The 17982-nt window shown below is 32.4% G+C and overlaps 2 pseudogenes; both read left to right on the top strand.

Moving 5' to 3' along the window:
• The first annotated feature begins 268 nt into the window (after nucleotides 1-268).
• Nucleotides 269-14061, top strand: LOC120119995 (annotated as a pseudogene).
• Nucleotides 4680-17982, top strand: part of LOC120119528 — a 30938-nt pseudogene continuing 17635 nt past the window's right edge.

Here is a 17982-nt window from a genome sequence, read left to right as displayed (position 1 = left end):
CTCTAACCCAATCAATTCCAGTCGAAGCCCAATTTTGGGTCCAACGAAAAGACGGTTCCGACACTTTGGCTTCTCCAAAAATTTGGGGACTTCGATACTAGAATCTGAGGGCAATCCATGAAGCTTTAAATCATGCTTGGAGGTTGCGATTTAGGAATGTCGGAATTGAAACGGACAATCGTGAAGCATTAAGAATCCTAATTGAAAAAACTCAGCTCCATCATGCCTCTTCACTAGTGGAATTCATACTAACTTTACTGGGGCGTAAATGGAAAATTTTTCTGCATTATATCGCAAGAAGAGTAAAGTTCGAAATTTTCTAGCATTGATGGCTCGTGGAAGGACAGTGAGACAGATCCTTCTTCTTCACCCTCCAGTTGAAGTTGCAGAATTGGTGTTGCAAGAAACAGTTGCAAGTGCTTAAACGATTTAGTGTACTGCTATGACAAAAAAGGTAAACTACATAAATAGCCACCGAAGTTTTAGGGAACGAATATTTTGGTTATCCAACTTTTAAAACTCATAATACAATCAATGAACTTTTAGTTTGTTTTCAGTAATGTCCTTAACGTTACCTCCCATTATTTTTATCTGACATTGTGCGTTATTGTTATTTTCAGCATAATAGAAATTTAAAAAAGATTCTCAAATGACATCGTATAAAATTTGGAAAAAGTTAAAAGGGTTTAAAACTCTTTAGTTGATCAAATAACTTAGATAAATTAGGTTTAATTGAGTTTATAGTTTAGGCTTTTTTTCTAGATTATCGACTACTGTGGATGAAAATGAGCGAGAGAAGGACTCGCTCAAAGGTTTGTTTAAGTGTGACGAACGATAAGTTGTTATTTTTGAAGTATTGGAAAAATTTATTCCTTAATTGATTCATGTGTTACACTTCAATTTACATGCTGAATCTCAAATTTCAAATCCATGTTCAAATTTCAACTTACCAAAATGAACTTGAAACAACAAACATAAGCAAAAAAATAAAAGCCTTAAATCATAAATTACTCATTTATTAACTCAACATAAAAAAGTAACAAACCACCCATATCACTCGCTCAAACTTTCTTCTCTTCTCCATGACTCTCATCTTCCTTAGCAAACCAACGATAACAATATGTAAAGTAGCTTCGATTATTGGGATTGGAGTCGGTATCTCCATTGCTAGCTTTGATTGTTGATCAAACACAAAGAATAAGAGAATAAGAGAGAGAGAAATTTAATTTTTAGGGTTTTAGTCAATTTTGGGTGAGAGATTTTTGTTAAGCTGAATAGTTAGAGGGAGATTCTATTAAGCTAAAATACAAACTGTAACATGTCAAGTTAGTTAAAACTAACATGAGATAACATCATAGACCTTACTGAAAATGAACTAAAAGTTAGACGACTGTATTGTAAGTTTTAAAATTTGGATGACCAAAATGAAAGTATTCTAAAAGTTTGGTGACCACTTACCCCCAAAAAAATTAAATTCTAAATTTGATTATCAACAAGTTCTTTTACCTAACAACTGTTGGATATGATTGAACTAATTTTGTTAACATTGATTTGATGGTAACAAAAGAACCGGCTCACACTAAAACCTAAACTCTAAAAACCGTCGTTACTCTCGTAGTCACCATCCAAAACCCTAAACTCTAAAAACCGTCGTTACTTCACCTAATGTTTTCATAATTCGTCGGAACCTTTGCTTTTGTTGAAGTAAAAGATAAACTGTATCATGAGAATGTCAATATAATTAATCATTCTTGTATAGGATAAGCACTCAAGGGAAGGTTTTCAAGCAATGGTGCAGAAGAGGAAGAAGTTGTTGAAGTATCTCAGAAGAACCGACTGGGATTCCTACTGTTTAGTTCTCTCGAAGCTCGGTCTCAGGGATACTGGGGATTCCGAGAACTTGAACCGGTAAGCCGATGTAGTGTGGAGAACTTTCGGAGCCAGATTACATGAAATCGCACTGCAACCTGCTTTTATGAAATTTAAAGAGGTTGATGGTTCAAATATTTTTGTCCAATAGGTTGATGGTTCAATTGAGTGTAGTTTAATTTGTGGAGTTCATGAATAGTACCATTAACTTTATGAATAATTACCCCATGATTCATTTGCTATTTGTTTAGTCCGTCGTTATTGTAGATATCAATGACGCACGATACATGGATGAGCATTTTAGGGGGACATGAGATGATAGAGGGATGTTATGTTTGCAGTGGTTGTGCTTACCTTACAGGTTCAAAGGGAGATGAAAAACTTGGTCATTTGATCGAAGGGTGTTGGAGAAAGTTTCGAAAACACTCTTCCTCTGATTCACAAGCTAATGCCTGCCATTATAATACTGATTCACGAGTTGACCCAATGGAGTAAGTAAAGCATGCGTATATAAACCAAAAGTATATCATTTGCAACTTCAAACTGTTAAGCTTTTCAACATACTGAGTCGACCTATACTGATTGGACAAGGGACATTGATGATTGACGTTAAAGTCATTTTAAGATTAACCGTCGAAGCCCAATACAAAAATTTGGTTGATGCTACATGGGTGAAAGCGTTATTGTTAGACATGGAAGTTCTTCCAACAATTTCGTGTGATAATATCAGCATTGCATCCACAGTTGTAAATCCATCCAGTTCTACGTGCTGAAACAAGAATGTAGATCTTAATATATATTTTGTTCATGAATAAATTATCATAAAATTGTAACAAGTTACATAAGATTAACGGTATGAACTTTTAAAAAATTATATTAGAAATTCAGATCGAAAATATTAGAAAATACAAAATTAGATCCTCAATAGAAAAATATAAAGATTTACCCACACTATATAAGAATTTAAAACTTACAAAAAAAAAAAAAAAAAAACGTATTATTTTTCTTAATCTCGGATTATTCTATTGCAACTAATAGTGGCAGAAACTTTACATCATATCATAAGCTATAAACGTTTTATTCCTTCTCATTTAGACGGAGAATTCATTTATTCCCATCGACAACCACCGAAAAATTTGAACATGAATTTAATTTTTCTTGTCTGATTTTGTTGTAGTTACTGGGTGTTTATGAATGGTCTGGCTGCAATCCAATGCCTCCGGAGTTTTGGCTCTTTCCACCTTATTTTCCAATTCATCCAGGTTTGCAACTTAATCCAATTTTGAGATGTTTTTTTCTTTTCATACAAGGATAAAACATCATACACTTGACTACTAGTGAGAAATTTCAAATTATATTAAATAATATTATTAAAATTCGAATAAGAAAGTGATAACCAACAAAACACAATTAATTTTAAATCTTCTTGTGTATACTTAAAAATAGTTAATCAACTTTATGCTAATCGATGAAATAAAGTTGCTACTTCAGATATAATTTTCCAATTAGAGTTTTCCTCCTCAATTTCTTTAACCTTAACCACAAAATAACCGGTTTTTTTCCTTATCCTATAAAATTTGGTTTGACAGATGCATGTGAATCTGTCGTCAAGCTTTTCTTTTCTTTTTTGATTCTTACGTTATTTTTTCTTGAGTGTGACGACATTTGATTAATCCCTAATCAAATATCATCCAAAGCATATGTATAAAAATTATCTATATCTTCACTTGTCACAATGAAAATTAAAATATCACGATCTAATAAAAAAATATCATACTACAACATTACACTAACATGATCGAATCGCTAAACCTAAAAGCTTTGGTTTCAATTTTTTTTACCGAAATAATTGATCGCAAACCAATAGAATGAAAAGAAACAAACACATGTTTTTTTTGAAACACTTTCGGAAAAAAAGATTTAGATAAAAGAAATAAATTTAACTACGTTGACGATAAAATACAATAGAAATCACAGCACAATAAAAACCTTAAACACATGTTTTATGTGATAATGTTTTTTAAAAAATCAATAACAAAAGAAATAAAATTAATTATGTTGACGATAAAATACAAGAGAGATCACAATAAAATCTGATCACACCATAATATATATAAATCTTTATATACACTTAAAAATCTTAGGTATATATATATATATATATATATATTTCACCAAGTAAACGGTATTCTGAGATTTTTGAGTTGGATTAAAATAAAATTTAGTCACAAATTCTAACATTCGTCAACCTGATGAAAGTGTCTTCGTCCCAAGCTTGTAAGGGTATGCCATAAATTTCCACCCAAATTGCCATGTTTGTAATATAACAAGAGTTACTCCATGGTTCAACCTTAGCGGAGAAAACACTAAGATCTTCCTAGTTAGATTTAAGACCTCTAATGTCTTCAATACATTATAATACATATTCTCTATACATTACATACATGTTAATCAAATGAACCGAGTTGATTTTAGGTGGGATTACTATGGTATTATAATACAGCAAATATGCTCAGTCTTTGCCGAGTAACTTACATGCCAATGTCGTACTTGTACGGAAGAAAATTCGTCGGTCCAATTGTTGACTATGCATCGAAAGTATGCATAATAAATGCAACTTTCGGTGCTGCTTGAAAAAAAAAGGGGCAGCAACTATTGCTGAATTTTGAAAATGGTAGAACCTCAATTTTAGTCATTGTAATTTAAAATATTTACAAATTAGTCCTTAAAGCTTCAACTATAAATACCTTAGCTCATTTTGCTTTAAAACCATCCCAAAGCATTCTAGCTTTCTTCCAATACTAGAGAGAATTTAGAGAGTTTCTTGAGAGTTGTTTTCTCCTTTTTTTATCAAGAGAGAATTATCATTGTTTTCTCCTTGGTAGATCAAGAGAAGTTGTAATTCCTATTTTCTCATAGTAAAATTCTTCTACCGTTGCCCATGGTTTTTACCCTATTTTATTTAGGAGTTTTCCACGTAAATTTTGTGTCTCTTTTTATCTTCATCTTTATTTTCTCAAATTATCAGTTGCGATTTTGCTCTATCCGATAGCCGTCTTCCGCAACACCAATCACACCTCTCATTTTACAATTAAGGCAAGAACTCCACATTGAACCGTACGACGAAATCGATTGGAGTAAAAAGCGACATTTATGTGCAAAGGTAAAATTCATAATCATAATCTATATTTATATGTGTTTGATATAAAGATTATGATCTATTTACACCTCATGTAAAATTTTAAGTTTTATATTTTTCAAGACTATTGTATGAGCAGAAATAGACGGGTGAGATTATTTCCTTATTTTTCAGTGAATAGTTTTTCATTTTCTATTGTTAATCTATGTTATTTGTTTCACTTATCCAAAGACCCTAAAAAAGTATAAACTAAAAAAAGCTTATATGATACGAAGGAATCCTGCCTCTTGATATAATATTTCTTTATATTTAGAAAATTTGAAGGAAAGATGTTTCAATATTGCATGCAGGAAGATCTCCATTATCCTCCTACATTGCTTCAAATATTTCTTTGGGATGGTCTCTACACATTTTCGGAGCCTTTGCTTAACAAAGGCTTAACCGATGGCCCTTTAATAAGTTGAGAGAAAAGGCTCTTAAAGTAACAATGGATCTCATTCATTATGAAGATGAAATCACTCGTTATATTACCTTTGGATGTGTAATGAAAGTAAATTTACATGCATATTAAATATAACAATATTAATAAATTTAACAGTTAAATTCTTAAAATTCCAACTATAGAAAATTTTATGACAGGTGCGTAAAATTCATTTAGTTTTATACTATTGTAAGTATATATAATAATGCTTGCTAATTATTTAATAGGTAAACTACACGTTTACTTACTTTTTGTTTTGTTTTGGTTATCCAATTTAAAAAAAATCATTTGACTTTTGGAATTATTTTTGGGTCATTCAATCATTAGTTGTGTAAGGACTGTACCAATACATTAAGTTTGGGGCATTTTTATTTATGAAATTAAACTAACATTTAATCTTTTTGTTTCCCCTGATTGAAATATTTCTTTATCATCATTTGCGTGGTCGGTCGTTGTTTGTAATATAAATGTACAAAAACGTTTAATTTTTTTCCCTTTTTCTTCCTCACAGTTTGATTTTCCTCCAAATTTCATTGAAATTGATCAGACTAAAATTAAAACTTTGATTTTTTTGTTCGATTTGTAATCTCCATTGTTTGATTAGTGTTAAAGACTTGTGGCCAAGTGGTCAAAAAGAGTGAAATTCGAATGTGGAGTGACGAAAGAAGAAGCAAAGGAAAATTACGTGATCTAAAACCTAGTTTACCCTTCTTTAATTAAATCAAGATTTGATTATTGCTTTATTGTTTGTCAATTGGATAATACATTGGGCAGGCTTTAAGTATGCTTGCTTGTTGGGTTGAAGATCCAAATGGAATCTATTTCAAGAAGCATCTTGCTAGATTTGATGAGTTTGTGTGGGTTGGAGAAGATGGAATAAAGTCTCAGGTTTGTTGGTTAAGACTTCAATTTGTTCACTATCAACTCATCTAATTACTCAATATTTCCCCAATGCAGAGCTTTGGAAGTCAGGCTTGGGATGCTATTTTGTTTCTCCAAGCTTTGCTTGCCAGCAATTTAGCCGATGAAATCGGACCTACTCTTATGAAGGGACACAATTTTCTGAAGAACTCACAGGTAGAGCTATAAATGAGACTAAAAAGATGGTAAGTTATTCGAGTTCGACTCGGTTAATATTCGATTTGAGCTTCAATCGAGTTAAGTCTAAGAATGTTTTAAGTTCAAGTTTTTCAGAACTCAAGTTGAGCTTCAATTTTTTATTTCGAGTTCGAGTCGAGTGCTAGAAATATAACAATCTGAGATGAAAAGAAAAAAAAATCAAATTTTATTAATAAATAAAAAATATAATTTAGAATAAAAACCCAAATAAAAATATTTACTTATCACTCAACAAGAGCCATGTAAACTATTGTATATAAACCATTCACATGCTTGTTATCTCATCAATGTGGGATATAATTTTTTTATTTTCCTTACACAACACAATTCACATGTACCCTACTTTAAGTATCAAATTTTCATTCATCACTCAACCGTTTTGAGCATATGAGATACCGTTGTAAAGATCTCATGAAGTGGAATATGAATCAGAAAATTCATTATTCGAATCTTCATATTTACCCTTAGAAAATATGTCTCAAAATTTTCAATTTATCACAAATTTTTTACAACATCAAGCTCAGCTTTGAGCTTTTCGAATCGAGTCGAGCTTAGCAATACTCAAGCTTAACTCAACTCATTTATACCCTTACTTATAGTGTTTAAACTCTAAACTTTAAATCTTGAATCTTAAGCATATGATTTCGTGATGACTTTAGTTTTCACCAGACAATGCGAATGTGGCGATTAATTTCTTCGGTTTGATTGAAATTTTAAGGTTAGAGATGATCCTCCGGGGGACTTTAAAAGAATGTTTAGGCACATTTCTAAAGGATCATGGACATTCTCTGATAGAGATAATGGATGGCAAGTCTCCCATTGTACTGCAGAAGGTTTGAAGCACTACAACAAAAATGGTTTTTAGCGGCAGATTTAGCGGCGTTTTTACAGAAAACGTCAGTGATTTTTTATATGTAGGCCGCAATATCCAAATATATAGTGGCGTTTTTGTGAAAACGCCGCTAAAAATGTGTACTTTAGTGGCATTTATGTAAAAAATGCCGCAATATCCGAATATATAGCGACGTTTTCACAAAAATGCCGCTAAAATTACATACTTTAGTGGTGTTTTTGGACAAACGCCGCGATATCCAAATATATAATGGCGTTTTTGTGCAAACGCCGCTAAAAATGCGTACTTTAGTGGCATTTATGTAAAAAATGCCGCAATATCCGAATATATAGCAGCGTTTTTTGTGAAAACGCCGCTAAAAACATGTACTTTAGTGGCGTTTATGTATAAAACGCCGCAATATCCCAGATATATAGTGGCGTTTTTGTAAAAATGCCGCTATAAACATGTGCAATATTGGCGTTTTAAATTAAAACGCCGCAAAATCACGTACATTAGTGGCATTTTTCGTGTAAATGCTGCGAAAGGACAATTATATCTCCCCCTTTCTCCTGCCCGATCCCTAATTCATTTTCCCTCTTCTTCCCTATCTTCCCTCTTCTCTGGTACAACATCTTCTCCGTCACTAACTATTATTCTTGCGTCAATCTTCTCGACGTTGCCGTATTCTTGCCGTAAAGTAGTCTCGAAGCTGCTGTCACCGTTCACGCCGTCATGACCTTCACCGTCACGCACATCAAGATCTCCTCAATGTTCTGAGTCAGGCCAGCCATCCTCACCTTCAGCATCGTCAATATCTACGATTTCTGGTTTTTGCTTTCTGTTTTAATTTGGTTTTTGGTCGTTCAATCTATTTTTTTCTTCAATCTGGTTTACAGAGCTTCTTGTATAATTCCAGCCATCCTCACCTATCTTTGTGGATTTTCTCTTTTGTATAATTCCAGGCTGAAAGCAAGTGTGCTCTTGTTTATGGTCAAACGAATGAGCCACCTGGTGCTCTTGCCCGTGTTGGCCTTACTGGTTTGACCGTGGCTGAACACTTCCGTGATGCTGTCAAGTATGTGGAGTTGAAAGAGAGCATCACCAGCTTCCAGGTACAATTTTTTTTCTTTCCCCAGCTTCTGTTATGGTGTTATGGCTTACATGAAAAAATGGTTAGTTACCTGTAATGTGTGGATCTACTGTATGATATCCTTTATTATTAAAACAAGTGGCTTAGTTATCCGACAAATGGATAATATTGGCTTACATTCGAGCAAATAATTGCAATGTGATCTGTATGGATAAATCCTCATGTATTGAAAATGTTTAGTCCTTGTTTGTGGGTTGGCATACGTTTCAACTTGTGGTTTAGACAGATAATCTGAGTCTCGACAACGGCATGTATTGGACCATATTCATACCATACCACTACGTGGCCGCAATTATCATAGAAATCATATCACATTTTAGTTATATTTCACTCTAAAATGGACCGTATTAAGTGGCCCTTACACCCTTTACGAGAAGTCAAGACATCAGCTAAACCATGAAACAGGCCAATTTCCATCGACAACTGAAAGAAGCCATTTCTTTTCACGTCCAGCCGAAATTTTCACAATAAGAAATCCATTTGAAAGCAATAACCCGAAGAAACTAAACTGAATCATGATTTAATTTTGTTGATAATTTTGTAGTTGCAGTGCTCTTGATTATTTATGCTTCCTTGTTATTTATCAACAACTCTTGCTTTATTTTGTATTTTGCATTCTTTATATTTCAGCCTGCAAAGTGGTCCTTCAATTCACATACAGTTTTAAAGAACAATTAGCAGGCACCAAGGTACGCTGCACTCACTTTTCCTGTCAAACAGAATTATTATTCATTGAAAACAGGATATTTTATTTGCATCTCTCCATCTTGTTGGTTTTCCGCAATGTTAAGACTTGGAGTCTAAGTGAGATCATTAGTCTATTTATGTTTCTTAACATCAATTTTGTTTTTTATACTATCAATATTACTTGTTACTTTAAGTGATTAGTTAAAGTATCCTTAACTAAGGATATATAACCTCTGAGTTACTTTATTTCCTTTGTTTACTTCATTTGAAATGCGCGTTTTTTGTGCTGCTCTTTAATTGAAACAATGAGGTATATAAGAGAATATTTATAAACTCGATCACCCATATGTATGGACAGAGTAAGAGAAATTGATTGTGGATAAAACTTTAGAAAATTTAATCCACAATCCCTAAGCAAAATCGTCAGAATGTCCACGTGGCGTATTTGCTCTGACGCCTGATCAAATTATTGTTGGGAGGATTCCGGTTTGTTCTTGCCGTCGAAACCCTATGATAACCCGAAAGGAACTCCTATTGCTCCATACCCTTCCATGGTCGATCTCCTACTTCAAGGTAATAATCTCTGAATTTTTCCGCTTATATTTTTATTTTTTACTCTCAAATTTCATAGATCGTACGCAGGATGTTCGAAGATTATTGAGAACGATGATAGAGAAGTGGATAAATACCCGATGTTTAGAACCGGATTGGGGAAATCTATGGCGTTGAAAAAATCTTCAATTGCAAAAGCATTATCTATCCTTGATGAAGAAGACGGTGCCTCTACTGTTACTCCAAGTAAACGCTTCTCTTTTTTACTTTGATTTTTTTGTTTACTGTTTGATTCAATTCCCAAGCCACCTCCAATCAAGTTACATACTGTAGGTGGAAGGTCGTTATCTGTTTCAAGTGAAGCATTTAAGCGTGCAAGGAGTCTTCTTGGTGAACCGGAGCTAGGGGATTTATTTGGTGAAATGGATGAAGATGTTCTCCATATACAGTTTACAGGGAGGAAAAACCTAACGATGCTTCATCAAATAAGGAAAATTGTTTTTTTTTAATTTAAAGTGAAAGAACCTAGATTAAATTCTAGAGAACAATGTCAAACTACATTACATTTAATTTTAGTGTTTATAAATTTTAATTTATTTTGTTGTTAAGTATTTTTCGGCATAATTTGTATCTTAATTAAAATTTATGGTTGTTGTTAATTAGATTACATGATATTAAATTTAGGTGATGTATAGCAAAAATGGAATATGCAAAATCAATTAATATTACCTAAAGAACGGTCATTAGCGGCGTTTGTATCAAAAAACGCCGCTATAGATCTAACCTTTTGTGGCGTTTGTTCCAAAAACGCCGCTATAGATCTCGACCTATTGCGGTGTTTTTTGTTCACAAACGCCGCTAACTTTAGCGGCGCTAGTTTCGCCGGCGCTTCTTGCGGCGTTTTTACTATTGCCGTGAGTGCTTTTAGCGGCGTTTAAAAACGCCGCTATAGGACTAAAAAACGCCGCAATAGGTCAATATTGCTGTAGTGAAGGTAGTTTTGTTTCATTCAATTAAGCAAAAGCATTTTGATTTTGCAGTACCAATTATTGCATGAAAACTTGTTTGTTATTTTTGCAGTGTTGCCTATATTTTTCAATGATGAAACCAGAGATGGTTGGTGAGAAAATAGAAACAGAACAGTTCTATGATGCTGTCAATCTTTTCTATATTTACAGGTAAAAAGTGTCAAACTCATAGATCATGGATGTCAATGCTATTTTGCTAGTAGATGAAGAATTATACATAGAATTCGTCAAATGATCTTAGTAATTTAAATGAGTGTTATTCTTTTGGATTCAAGTAGATACAGGGTGTGTATACATTCATTGTTAATTGACACAAAGAATTCTGATCAAATATTATCTTATAATCATTTCAGACTAATAAAAAATTATACATTCGTTGAGCTATATGGAATAAAAACTTGGATTCAATCTCTTACAATTTACCCTCTTCCCTCAGTTATTAAATGTGCATAAAAAACTAAAATCAATTTGTATGTTTGTTGTAGTATTTTCTACTGTGCAAATTATTGCAGGGTAAAAGTGGTGGTTTTTCACCTTGGGAACCAGTAAGAGGTGGATTCTGGTGGGAGGTAATTGACTGACTATTTATTATTCTATATATTTTTCTAATATTTATTTTTCAGTTCAATGATTTTCACTTTAAAAATAAAAAATTAAATTAGTTGTAAAATTATTATAATTACATTAATTTTAAATATTAAATGACATTATATTCGATTATAAACTTATGTCAAATATAATGTAAATATATATAACTTTATTTTTAACAAAATCTGTGACTGATAATTATATTTTATTTTTGTCCTTTCTTTTACTTTTATTGTCTTTTACTTCTTTTATGATATAAAATGGTAAAATTAGCTCCAACGTTTGCATAAATAATCATTTTGTTCATATATTTTTCGAAGCATTTTAGTCTTTAATACTTCAATTTTTGGTCAAAACAGATCTAGTTGGATAGAAACCGTTAGTTGATTAACGATCAACACATGTTAATGATGTAGCATTTTCACATGTGTTCAATTGCTGATATGAAACATGCTATGTCTTCACTTTAGGTGATGTGGCACATGTCAATTCAACAATTGAACATATGTAAAAATGTCATATTTGCAATGTGTTAACTGCTAGTCAACTAACAACTTTCATTCAATAAAGTATGTTTTGACGAAAAAAATAGAGAGTATAGTAATCGTTTGCGCAAACATTGGGTAACTTTGTTATTATGCCTTTTTTATAAAATACATGATAAATATTTTAAACTTGATTTTTAATCCAAGTATATAACTTTGAGATGAATTTGTTTTTATTTTTCATAATTTCCCTACTTTTATATTTTTTCCATTTAAACCTTGTAGACAATGATAATTAATTTATTTAAGATAATTTCTTGAATTCATGTCAAGATTAATATATAATCTAATTTACTTATAAGTTTAAAATACTTGGTTTTGTTAAATCTAATAGTGGGGTTGTTAATATATTAATCTTTAGTGCACTCACTACACTTTTTTCTTTGCATTTATTTTTTAGTGGTTCAATCCAATCGAGTTTCTTGAGGATGTAGTCAAAGAATACGCGTAAGATTTTCTTACTTTTTTTCTTTGATTAATTACATCAATTGTTATATGTAAATGGAAACAGACTTATAAATTTTATACTGATGAAGAGAAAAAAAAAATGTAAACTGTAGGTATGTTGAATGCACTTCATCTGCACTACAAGCATTGGTTCTTTTCAACAAATTATACCCAAAACATAGAAGAAAACAGATTGAGAATTCCATAAAAAAAGCTACAGAGTTCATTGAAGATGCAAATGCCCTGATGGCTCCTGGTAATCAGTTAATAAGCCCTTTCTATTTCTTCAAGACATTAAATTCAATGGATTTCACCATAATCTTAAAATTCCATTAATTATCTATTTGATAAATTGTGATTATCTTGAAATTTTATTTGTATTCACTCATTTTATGTTTTAATATGTGTCTATCTTTAATACTTATATATTTTTGGATCTGATATATAATACTTATATATATAGGTATGGAAATTGGGGGATTTGCTTCTTGTACGGCACATGGATAGCACTATTAGGTCTTAAGGCTGCTGGGAAGACCTTCGAAAATTGCTTGGCTATTCGCAAAGGAGTTGCTTTTTTGCTTAAAAACCCAAAGAGAGGATGGTGGTTGGGGGGAGAGCTATCTTTCTTGTCCAACAAAGGTAATTTATATTCGATACGCTAATAGTCTAATATTGTGTCATACAATAAATTTAAATTAATTTAACTTTAAAAATATATAACGATATATTGTCATCTAATTCATTGATGATACATAAAATTACATTAGATGATTAATGAGAAGTTTATGCATTCTTTTCTTCTTTAAATTTAACGAGCCATTTTTCTTTGTTCATAAAAAGGTATATATACCCATTGAAGCAAAAGAATCGAATTTGGTAAATACTGCACAAGCTTTAATGGGTTTAATTATTGGTGGCCAGGTATGCTATGTAGATTCATAGTTTGATTAAATACTCATTTTGACTCTTATTTTTTTGTTTAACATTTTAGCTTCCAATGTTTTATTTTAAGATAAAAAGGTCCCTAACATTTGACTAAATAGTCAATTTCACCTTTATTCTTTTCTTTTGGAGCATTTGACCCCAATTTTTCATTTTAAGACAAGCAGACCTCTATTTAGTGCGTTGACCGTATATTAACTAATAGTTTTCATCCACAGAGGGGGTCTTCTTATCCAAAATAAAACATTGGGCCAAAATTTTCTAAAAGAAAATAATAAGAGTCAAAATAACTATTCAATCAAACATTTGATTTTTGATATTATACCATTTTATTAATGGCAATACTTATACCCACTTGCTATTGAATAGGCCGAGAGGGATCCTACACCCCTGCATCGAGCTGCAAAATTGTTAATAAATTCTCAGTTTCCAAACTGTGGTTTTCCCCAACAGGTAAATTTCTATCTATCTATCTATATATTAAGAGAAAAGGATATATATATTAATAGTGTTATTTTTGGATGAATGAAAAATGACAGGGACTAGGAGGAGTATTCATGAGGAACTGTATGTTACACTATTCATCATACAGGAATATTTTCCCACCGTGGGCTCTTGCTGAGTATCGTAATCATGTTTGGCCTTCAAAATAAATATATTTTGAATAAAAAGAAAAAGATCGATCGTATAATTATATATAATAAAATTATGCAGATAATATGTATAGTTAACTGTATTTTGGGTTTACGGTTATTTTTCTTTTAATTTGTGATGGACATGGACTAAAATGAATCACTTCCCAATCCCCTATGCCGCCCCTTTTCATTTATTTCCTAGGTCTTCAAACATTCTATTTTTGTTCAATCTGTTTTTTTTTTTCTATTCCAATTATAAGGCTTGACCTTGATTAATTTTAGATCGATTCGTGTCGTACATCTATTTTTGGTGTGTGATTCTTCCAATAGGGATTTTCTGCAGACACAAAGACTTGAACTCGAAACTTTACTTAAGCGATATCAAACTGTTTATCACTTGAACCAACCCTTCTAATCGATCAATAAAATAAATATTAATAGTTATGGAAATAAATAAATAAATATATACAAATACGGATGATTATTGGATAATCGGATTTTGTAATGTAAAGGTTTGATTGTTGGGTGTTTAAAATTTGACCTAGTTTGATGTAATATATGTAATGGGCCTTAAGCTTAACCCAAAATCCGATTTAAAACCACGGATATCACCTCACGATGATCACCTCTCTTCTCGACAATAAATAACAGGATACATTTTTTTAAAAAAAAGGTACATTTTATCTTTAGTACCTAAATTATTATTTTTGTTCAATTTTGATACTTGAATTTTATTTTTTTTCAAAATCATACCTAATGTTTAGTTTATGTTTCATTTTAGTACCCGCCGTTAAAAAATTAACTATTTTACATGTCATTTCTATAGATAAATTACATCATTCATCACTCAATTATCTTCTCACTCATATTTTGATCACTAAAATTTAAAAAATTTCAATTTAACTACTTAACTTTCAAATTGCTCATATTTTAATAATTTTAATTTATTTTACTAATATTTTTTTGTGACATGACATATTTATCATTAGTTTATTAATATATATGTGTGTGCCAGGTCGGATCAAATGTGAATTTTATCTTATTAGACGAGTCGAGTTGAATTAACCATTTTGATTATGGTAGTTGTTTGTGGTAGCCTCCTCCTAAGAGGTTCTTGAAGTTTAATGTCAACGGGGCTGACAGTGTCGGAGGCTTGGGAGGTATTATTGGAGACGATAGTGGTAATGTTTTATTTGAGGTCTCAGTTAAACATGGGGTCTGGTATTTCCATTTCGTCCGAAATTAGGGACATTGAGTATGGTGTTAAGTTGATTTTAGGTGGCGTTTGGTTCGTTTGAATGTTTATGAGGGAATTGGAATATGTGAAGGAATTAGAATCTGTCAGGAATTGGAATTCAATTCCATATTTTGTTTGGTTGGCAGGAAATGGAATTGGAATCCAATTCCATATTCTGTTTGGTTCGCAGACATATCAGATGAATTTGATTTCAGTAATATAAAATGACAGAATTGCCCTTCTTATTTTTTTCTTTATTTTAGTTTGTTTTACAACTTACATGTAGTAATATATTATAAAAAATTAAAAAATATTAAAATTTCATTTTTTTGATTGATTATTCATTTCAATAAATTATAAAAATCATGCTAATAAACATCATAAGTTAAAATAATCGCAATCAAAATATGTTAATAAGTTACCAAAAGATAGAGCAATATTTTGATACATTCCAATCGGAGTATGTTAATTAGTTACCAAAAAATATACAAAAAACTATTAATATTTTGAAACCTGTAGTAGATTTGCTTTTATCTAAATCCCCTGCATAGTCAGAATCTACATACCCATTGATTAGTAAGTTTGATCCTCCGTAACATAATGTAATATTTGAGGTCTCTTTGATGTATCTCAGGATCCTCTTTACTGTATTCCAATGCTCTTTGCCTGGATTCGCCATGTACCGACTAACTACTCTCACTGCTTGTGCAATGTCTGGTCTTGTGTATATCATAGCGAACATTAAACTTCCCACTGCTGATGCATACGGTACTCGAGACATCTCCATCCTCTCTTCTTCACTGCTAGGACTCATACTGGAGGATAATTTGAAGTTAATAGGAAGAGGGGTATAAATTAGCTTACAATCTTGCATGCTGAATCTTGACAAGATCTTCTTCAAGTAATTCTTTTGTGAAAGCCAAATCTTCCTATTACTTTTGTCTCGGTGAATTTGCATCCCTAGAATCTTGTTTGCTGATCCCAAGTCCTTCATTTCAAATTCCCTAGCCAGTTGTGCCTTCAATTCTTTAATATGATCTTTGTTGGGTCTTGCAACCAACATGTCATCCATATACAACAGTAATATAACAAAATCGTTATCACCAGACCTCTTGAAATAAGCACAAGGGTCTGCATTAAGTATGTTGTATCCAAGGCACATAATGAATGAATCAAATCTCTTATACCAACACCTCGGCGCCTGCCTTAGACCGTACAGAGATTTGTTCAACCTGCAAACCAAGTTCTTCTTTTCGTTTTCTTCAAAACCTTCAGGCTGGAGTATGTAAATCTCTTCTTCAAGATTTCCATGAAGAAAAGCTGTTTTAACATCTAGCTGCTCTAGATGTAAGTTCAATGTAGCACACATTGCCAAAACTACTCGAACTGTTGTTAGTCGAACCACAAGAGAAAATATTTCATTGAAATCAATACCTTCTTTTTGAGCATATCCTTTGACCACTAGTCTTGCACGATACCTCTCTACTTGATCGTCACCATTTCGCTTGATTTTAAAGACCCATTTGTTACCAATTGGCTTCCTTCCTTGTGGTAGTGGAATAATGTCTATTATTTTTATGAAGGGCTTCAATTTCTTCTTGCATTGCCATCATCCATAGTGAATCATCTGAGCTGTTTATTGCCTCATGGTATGTTGATGGCTCACCGTCCTCTGTTAAAAGGCAATATGCAATATTACCTTCTATAACATAATCTGAGTGCCAATTGGGACGTCTTCTCACACGATCTGATTGACAATTTGTTGGAGCTTCAGAACTCTCTGGTTCTTGTTCATCATGTGCTAGTTCTGCTTCAGAAGAATCTCTTTGTTCAATCTCATTTTCCACACGTATCTGTGTAGTCTCTGACTTTTCAGCACTATCATCGTCTTCTTTTCTTTGTAGCTTATCTTCTACAAAGATAACATTCCTGCTAATGATCACTTTGCGGGCAGTGGGATCCCACAAGCGATACACATTTACTCCATTAGCATACCCCAAGAATTTGCATTTTCTGGATTTTGGATCCAACTTTGAAATTTCTTGGGCATTGTACATCATGTACACAATACTTCTAAATACATGGAGGTTTGAATAATCAGTTGGTTTACCAGTCCACATCTTCATTGGTGTCTTTAGCTCTATTGCAGTTGATGGAGCTCTATTGCAGTTGATGGAGCTCGATTCACCAAATAACAGGCGGTATTGACTGATTCTGGCCAGAATGATTTTTCTAGGCCTGCATCCCTCAATATTGGTCTTGTTCTTTCTAACAAAGTTCTGTTCATCCGCTCTGCCACTCCATTTTGTTCAAGAGTGTTCGCCACTGTGAATTGTCTTTTGATGCATTCTTTCCTTCAAAAGTCATCAAATTCTTCGCTTGTGTATTCTCCTCCATTATCTGTTCTGAAACACTTGATCTTATTTCCAGAATCAAGTTCCACCCGCGCTTTGAAGTTTTTTGAAAGTTGAAAAAACGTCCTACTTCTTTTTAATAGGGTACACCCAACATCTCCTGGAATAGTCATCAATAAATAAGACAAAATATTTTGCTCCGCCTAGGGATGTAACTGGTGCTTGCCATACGTCAGAGTGAACCAATTCTATAACACTTTTGCCTCTAGAATTTGATGTGTTGAATTTCAACTGGTGTTGCTTACTTATTATGCAATGCTCACACAAAGGAAGTGATACCTTTGTTAAGCCTGGAAGTAGCTTTTGCTCCA

The sequence above is a fragment of the Hibiscus syriacus genome, unplaced genomic scaffold (assembly GCF_006381635.1).
Source record: "Hibiscus syriacus cultivar Baekdansim isolate YM2019G1 unplaced genomic scaffold, ASM638163v2 tig00110332_pilon, whole genome shotgun sequence".
Classification (NCBI taxonomy): domain Eukaryota; kingdom Viridiplantae; phylum Streptophyta; class Magnoliopsida; order Malvales; family Malvaceae; genus Hibiscus; species Hibiscus syriacus.
The sequence above is the reverse complement of the archived record's forward strand: the minus strand, read 5'-3'. Positions and strand labels throughout refer to the sequence as shown.